Source organism: Zalophus californianus, chromosome 5 (genome assembly GCF_009762305.2).
Source record: "Zalophus californianus isolate mZalCal1 chromosome 5, mZalCal1.pri.v2, whole genome shotgun sequence".
NCBI lineage: Eukaryota > Metazoa > Chordata > Mammalia > Carnivora > Otariidae > Zalophus > Zalophus californianus.
This window is the reverse complement of record NC_045599.1, coordinates 128,131,195-128,139,934: the sequence shown is the minus strand read 5'-3', so window position 1 is coordinate 128,139,934 and position 8,740 is coordinate 128,131,195.

Genomic DNA, 8,740 nt, shown 5'->3' with positions numbered 1-8,740 from the left:
TAATCACAAGTAAATTGGTGGGGAACGAGATTAGGGGCAGAAACACAACATGTGGCAGCGGCACAAATCTTGGGGAAAAATTACTTCTTTAATAAATATATATTTAATGCTCATTACATTCTAGGCATCATTCTCATTTTAGTATTAACTCACTTAATCATTACAAATCCTGTCATATAAGTATCATTATTATCTCCATTTTATAGATTGGAAAACTAAGGGACACAGAGGATAAGTAATTTGACCAAGGTACATAGTAGAGCTGGAATTGAACCTAGGTTGCCTGACTCCAGAGTCCATGATCTTTAACATAAACAATGCTATGGTAAAGAAGCCTAGACTAAAGTAGTAGAAATGAGCAACCTTCACTTCAGACACTAATATCAGCAAACATTCTGGGTTTCTAGTGGGAATAGAATAATAACTCAGGCATCTTGGAGGATAAGGAAAGGGATTCAAAGCAAAAAAAATTCTAGCCTACAATCTAGGTAAAGAATCTCAAAAAGACATAAAATCATGAAATTAAGTAATTGTGAAATTAACATACTGCAGGGGAACTCCTGAAGGGCTAAGCAGATGTTGAGGAAAGTGACAATTGCAAGGAGAGGAAAGACTATAAGTTATAAAATCAGTCTGTTTTTATATGGATTACATTTGACAAAAGTCAGTCATAGTCTTAAGAGCAACAACTAGCAAGTCTCTGATGAGAGCTTGCCTTATAGTTTATGAAAAGTCATTTGTCTCTGAACCAACTTCCCCAGCCATAAAATGGGGCTAAAGTTGTAACAATCAAAAGCATACAACACTGAATTAATTTTCATTAAAAAAGGACCATGAAATTCTCTGTGAAAATGAACTTTGGTGCAACTGCTGAGGGAAAGAGCTGAAATGAATTAGGAAATAATAAACTTATAATATGAAAAAAATGATGAAAATTTGCCATTCTTGGGTCAAAGAATGAAACAAAATATCTCTTATTTTGAAATAACTCTATTTGAGAGGTCAGAAAAAAATGGCAGCTAAGGCTAAAATTAAAATCTTCAGAAAGGTTGTGAGCTCAGAACATCTGGGTTTAGGTCAACTTGTCATGTGTACCAAGTTAAGGATGTCTTCTGAATTTTGGTGATAAAGAACCATTAAGATTAAAACATGCCATGTTGGGGTTAATATAGAGCATGAAATCATCCATAATACCTGGCTTGCTAAAATGTAACATGGAGGTCGTTGGGGGTGAGGGAAGTTTTCAGAGAAGGGCGCAGGCCCTTGGAATGCTGAGGCTGAGTGACTTCTTTGCCTTAGGAATGTGATGGGAATTGCCTTCCCCAAAGCTTTCTTAGCCCAAACAGCCGCCCTGTGATCTAAGAAATGTATGCATTGTCCCCTAGACTATGTTTAGCAGAACTCGCTTAACCCGAGAACACAAAGATTAGCATAGCAGATTAGCATATTGTATCTTTCCCATAAACAGATTCTCCTAGTTCCAGTAAGACCCCTTGTCACAGATCACATGCTTGAGAAACAGTGATAAAGATTTATGATTATCCTGAAGGACCAGTAAAGGCAGGAGCAAAGAAGAGCAAAACGTCTTCGTTTCTGAACATTGACCCCCTTGCCTTTTCCTCTCTTTCACAGCAAAGTTTGGAGTAATCTTTCATCCACCGGTACAGGGATTGCTGGCCATTTCCAGCAATGCCATAAAAATTATGTTTTTAAAAGTGCTGTTCACATTCATCTGTAGAAAACTGTGGCCTGCTGATCACCCAAATATATGACTTAAACCATCTGCTGCTTCTGCTGATATGAAAGAGAATGATATAAATGCCACTTACAGCAGTGATTGGTTTGCTGGGGAACTGATGTTCTTTATTAGTGTTTTAATTTGGGATAATTGGGAAAAGTATGCTTCAGGGATATTCTCAAAAAGAGTTCCACTGGCATGTCTCCTGGTAAAGATGGGTTTACGTGGAGGGTCACTAAGATGATAATAGCATGCCTAGTATGAAAAGAGAATGAGATTCACCACATTTATAGATTTCCAACTCTACTCAAGATATACATGCAATCCAGAGCTTCACATAAGAGACAGTGTAATAAAAATAGCACATATTTTGGTGAGAGATTAATCCAGATTAAATTTTGTTTATCTAATCTTGACCAAGTTATGTGAATTTTCTGAACTTTGGTTTCTTCATCCATTAAAAAAACTTCAATGACAGTAGTGGGTTGAATGGTTGTCCCCACATGTCCATGTTCTAACCCCCACAACCTATGAATATGACCTCATTTGGAAAAGGGGTGTTTGCAGATATCATTATGTTAAATATCTTGAGGCATGATTCAAGATTTTCTGAGTCCAATGATGAGAGTCCTCATAAGAGACACACAGAGGAGAGACACATAGGGAAAAGAGAAGGCCATGTGAAGATGAAGGTAGAGACTGGAATTATTCCACAAGCCAAGAAATGATTGAGCCACATTAAGCTGAAAGAGCCAAGGAAAGATATTCTGCTTAGAGGCTTCGAAGAGAGCACAGTCTTGTAGATCTCTTGGTTTCCATGATTTGGCCTCTAGAACTATGAGAGTATAGGTGAGTTTTAAGCCATCCAGTTTATGGTAATTGGTTATAGCAGAAAACAAATACAATGACCTTACAGGATCTTTGTAGGGAATGGCGATAGACCAGTACATAGCCCAAGTAAAGGTTTAATAAATATTAACTACTATGGTAACAATACACAATACTTTAAACACAAAGCAATGTTCCTGAAGTTACCGAGTTTCCCAACATATATTTTTTTTTCCTGCCACAAAAGGCCATATTTATGATGGTTCATCTTGAGGTATTGAAGGTATACATGGTCACAGGATATCTCATGGAACTTACTTTAATATAAGTTTATAAGGTGGGTGTCCAGGTTATTTCTAAGGATGTTCAAAAGAAGCTAAGGAATCTTTAAGTCTAGGGATATCAAGAAACTTCAATTTTCTTGGCAGCTAAGAGAAAATTCATATGCAAGAAGAGGGCTACCTTTATTAAAGACAAGATTTTAAAAGCCCATTTCAGAGGAGAAGCTGTGCTTCCAGCACCTGAATGGAAACAGATGTGTTTTAGGTAAGACAAAAGGAAACACTTATTGATAACTCCAGAAAAATGAAGAAGGAATGAACTGGAAGCTAGAAAAGTCTCCAAGCTCAGAATCTAACCCCTCCTCCATAACCATCTTTAGGAAAACTACACACAATGAAAAATATGACTTGAGTGATTTCCTTCCTTCCTCTTTTCCACCCCTCCTGCCTTTCCTCCCTTCTTTCCTTCCCTTGTCTATTGTTCTTTTGGTAAAAAGTGCAGAGAGACTGGTCTTCAAATCCAGAGTAACATAAAACCAAGAGAGTGTTTGAAAGTAAGTATGCAAAGGCAAAATGATACATGTGTTAATTAGTCTTCAAATTTAGGGTACAAGGGGAGGATGTGTGCAAAGAACTGCTAAAGATTAAGCTGAAGTTTTGATGTTCATTTTCTCTTTGTAAATCTCCATTCACCAAACACACAGTTCTGTACTGAAAACATTTTATCCATAAATTTCAAGATACCTGAAATGGAAATATTTTTCTGAGGTGGAAAATTAACTTCTGAGGTGGAAATATTTTTCACATTCAAAAATCTAGTTATAGAATGTATTTTTTTTTAGGGAAACATATATGTCTTGAAAGATGGTTATTTTTAACTAAGATTATTGCAATTGAAACATGGTTATAATTGGTTAGAATCAGTTGTAGTAAAACCAATTGATCCACTTTGTGTATGTCCAATAAATGATTGAATTATCAGCAAAATTATATTCTATATGTAATATGACATCTTTGAAATTTCTTTTTTTAAAAAAGATTTATTTATTTTAGAGAGTGGGGAGAGAGTGCATGCGAATGGGGGGGGAAGGGCAGAAGGAGAGAGAGAATCTCAAGGAGACTCCCCGCTGAGCATGGAGCCTGACATAGGGCTTGATCGCAGGACCCTGAGATCATGACCTAAGCCAAAATCAAGAGTCAGACACTGAAGTGACTGAGCCACCCAGGTGCCTCTTGAAATTTATTTCTTGATCAATCTATGGGGACTGATCACATCAAATACACATCATATTATTAGAGAAACAGTACATGCTAAAATGTCTCAGTCTGTGGTAAATAAAACACAATTCAGGTGATATAGGGTTAAATATATATTAGAATTGGGAAAGGTGTTATGGCAGAGCAGTAGATTTGAATTAAACATTGAAGAAGACTGAAGACTATCAGCAGAGTTAAATTTCATAAAGCAAGCTAGTTAAACTCCCAGGATTGTAAAGATGAGGATAGGGAAGGGAGAAAGGGATATTAACATTCTCTTGCCTCACTGAGGACTATATTTGGAATGAGAACTCACATGTTTGAATACAAAAATTATATTCAGCATTCACTTATCAAATGTGGGAAATGGCAAATGGATGAATGAAGGCCTAGCAACTATCTAGAGAGAGAGAAGAAAAAAGAATAGGAGGTATATTCTCTGATACACTTAGGCTCACAAGCAAGGAGCTAAACTGCAGTGGTATACTGAGAAATTGGAAAACATTTTAAAATGAAAATGTAGCCTCCTTAGTTTGAAATTTTTGCCCGAGTGGGTAGATTGGTTACTCTGGACCCTTTGGAGACTTTTAAACATTCCGAAATGCCTCCAATGGGTGTAGAATGCCAAGAATGTGCACAAATTTGGTATTTAAAATTCTAGACTTGCATTTGCTAATCCAATTAAGTCTAGCTTTGCCAGACATAGAGGCTGATCTCCACTTCGAATCATGTAGTTGAAACAGAAAGACTCAAAGAATGTCTGAAGAAAACACCATTTTGAGGCCTACAATGACTGTAAATAATTAAGGCCACTAACATTTCTTTGAAATTGATTATTGCTACTACCTTCAACCTCCCCCCCAAAAAAAGATTACATAAAATGAACAAAATAGGTAAGAAACTGTCAGTGTTGCAAATGTACTTTATTTTTAGAACGTTTTTATGTTATATTCATACCTTTATTCATACATTCCCATTCTTCTCAGAAGCACCTACCTTATCTATTCCACTTAATTAAACCATCAACTTTTTTGTTCAAGTCCATTTCTAGTATTTTTTTTCTATTTCTAATGAAATCTTTAACTCTCTCATATGATAGTGTGTGTACCTTATCATCCCAACAAGATGGTAAGCACCCTAAGAGAAGAGACCATATCATATACTTCTTTAATATCCTCTTGATGCCTAGTACTGTCATGTTAGACCCTGACTAATGTGTTGATTTGATTTTCATGAATTCAATTCCTATCTAGCATTTTTATATTAGCAGATGTTACTTTGCACTATTAGGGAATTTGCTTTATAGATAGACTGTATATGGAAATTGAAGCTCTTTAAACAAAGGTAGAAAGATAGGTTTGTTTCTTAAAATTCTGAAATCCTTAACTTCCTGTCAAACATGGCATATTGAACACATATTTAATCCCTGCAATGTCCAGAAATCAATACAAAGAAGTTTCTAAGAAGTATAAACCCCACAAGAAGAAAGAGTGAAAAAGATAAAGAAAACAAGAGATTTAAACATAATTTTGGAAGATGGAAAATAGGTAATTGAGTGGTCTCTAATTTAACAGAGCAGATAAGTTAAAACTTAAGTCCCAACAGCAAGCAATGCCAAATAAGAGCAGGATAATTTATGTTGCAAAATCTAGAAATGGTGAGAAATTAGAGACACAAGATATCTATGAAAACAGGGAATGTCCTAGAACGAGATTAGCTGAGAAGGTGAATAAAGTCTGTCCCTTCATGCTAACTAAACACCAGAATGTAATAACAAATTAGAAATCAAATATCAAATTTCTCAACAGCGTAAAAAGCTAGATGATAACAGAGCAATGCCTTTCTAACTAAGGGCAAAAAAAAAGAGAGCTCTGTAACCCAGAGTTCAAAACCAAACTATGGTGGAATAAATATATTTTCAGATATGTAAGGTAAAAAAAAATTACCTTTGATGACATCTTTCTTAGGAAGCTAATGGAAGATATGGTATAACAACAACAACAACAAGACCCAAGAAATATGGGCTATAATATGAGAGAGCTAAAGGGTATTATTTCTGGGATGATGGTATAATGAAGTGCTAGAAAGATGAGGAAGTCCAAGGGTGACAAGAGCCAACAGGTCTAGAGAACACCCTGTCCAGATTGGAGCAAAAGTACAGAGGGTTCTAGAAGGGATGGCTTTTCAAGAAAACAAATTAAAAAAAAAAAAGAACTGACAGTTTACCTGATGCATTTGACCATATTAAAAAAAAAATGTAGGACTGATTTTAAAATGCATTTGGAGAGTTGGAAAAGAACTAATGATATAGGTACACAGGCAACTACAAAAGAACCAAATAGGAATAAGAAAGAAAGAAAGAAAAAGAAAGAAAGAAAGAAAGAAAGAAAGAAAGAAAGAAAGAAAAAAAGAAAGAAAGAAAGGGAAATGAGAAAAAAGTTATATAAGCAAAGAAAATAATCATAGTATACAACATGGTTCAACAATATTTTCATGGCTATAATAATATAAACACTGAATACTGACCCATCCAAAAACTGATAAAACTATATAGGGAAAAGGTGGAAGGGAAATGAGAACATATAAGTAGCCCACAAGAGAGATACATGATAGAGTTGTATCATTACATTCTCTGGAGGAAATTAACAGATAATATCTAAAACTGGAAAAAAAAATCCAGAATGGCAGTATAAACATATTACTTAGGTATACTATAAACAAAGATAAAAGAATTAAAAGTAATTACCATAGGAGAGCAGGAGTCAGACGTAGGAAAGGGAAAGGAAAAGAACACCATTTCTTCTATAAACTTGTATCAATATTTGTCTTTTAAACTATATATATGTATTACTTTGGAGAATAAAATTATGTTACAAAACAGTAAAATCAAAGAAAAGAAAAGCAGAACAAAATTAAGAAACAAAACATAAAATTTTGAAATCTCCAAATATTGAATATATTATGATTTAGACTTATAGTAAAATAATCCAAAGGTTAGATGGGTTTCTTTAAAAGGAAGGAGGTTTTCCTGATTTTTATAAATTGTCAGATTCCTGGCATTTCCAGAGAAGGGATACCATGATAATCAAAGTTCTGATCTAACACATAAACCAGATGACACTACGCCCAAAGCCTGCAGTCCAATGATTTTCTTACATGGAGTCAAGCCACAGTCCTTGGAATAACCATCACCATTCTGCAAGAACTGCACCCCAACCTCCCTGACCTCATCTCCAAATCCATCCCCTTGCTCATTCTACTCTAGCCCTGCAGTATTCCTTGTTTCTTGACCATACCAAGCACATTCTGCTTCAGGGCCTTTGCATTTGCTGTTTCCTCTGCTTAGAATAATCTTCTCTCAGATATATCTGTGGATCTCTCTTCATTTCTTCCAGATCTCCTCTATGACAGAGGAATTCCCTGGCCATTTTCTATAAAATAGTACTTCCCACCTCCCATACATACGTATCTCCCTTTAATACAGTTTTATTTTTCTTCAAAGCCCTTTATCACCACTTGGGCTGATAAGAATGCCTTGAGGGTTGGAGTTGAACAAATACAAAAAAATGAGAGAACTCCAGGGAAGCAAAGGAAACAAAGCTGAAGAGGCAAGCATGACAAGAAATGTTTAAGGGACGGTGAAGAGACCCATCTGACTGATACGGGAATTACATTTGAGAGGTGAGGATGAGACAAATTAGTAAAACAGTTGTGGTCCAGTTCTGGAGAATCTTTATGTCCTATATAATGAGATACATTTGGAAGTTTTCAATCAGGATTTAATATGAAAATATTTTAGTGATATGAGCTGGTACTAATAAATAAGACAGCTGGTACTAATAAACAGGACAGGAAGGAGGTTGGAAGCCTAGCAACCAGTTAGCAGGCAATGGCTCAGGTAGAGATGGTGTCAAATATAACAGAAAGGATGAAAAGAATCAGGACTTCATGACTCCCTACAAAAAAAGAAAAAGAAAAGGGATTAATCAAAGAACTATGAAGTTTAAACTTTGGTTTTATTAAGAAAGTAATGATGCCAAAGACTGGAATGAGTATGTCAAAAGATAGAGTTATTTTTGATGAGAAAGTTGAAAGTATGGTTCTGTCTTAATTGTATTTTGGGATGACACTGAGGTTTTAAAGAGGAAATGATGAGCTGGAAAATACAAATATAGAAAAAAATCAGGGCTATCAATTCAGATAGGGAAATTTATCTGTTTAGAAATGATAATTATAGTGAGAGAAGACTTCTGAGAAAGACTGTAAAGAGAGTAGAGCATTTCAGATTGCACCCTGGGAAATGTCACCTTGGGAAACAGGGCAGAAAGAAGAGCCAAGAAGGCAGAAAAGAAGTTGTTGAAGAAGTGAATGAAAAAATAGGCCACTGTAATGTTGTGGAAGCTAGAAAAAAAGGAAAATTTCTTAAAGAAGGTGATGCTATGTGGCTTCAAATGCTGCATAAAAGTCAAAGGGAATGACTGAAAAAGTCCTTGAGGTAATCAAGTTTTAAGATACTGAAAAAAAAAGAAAAACAAAAACAAAAATGAATTGCTGCAGACCCTTAACATTTTCTAAGACTTTATTTCTCAGGTTTCCATGATAACATATTACTTATCAACTCTAAAAATTAGGGATT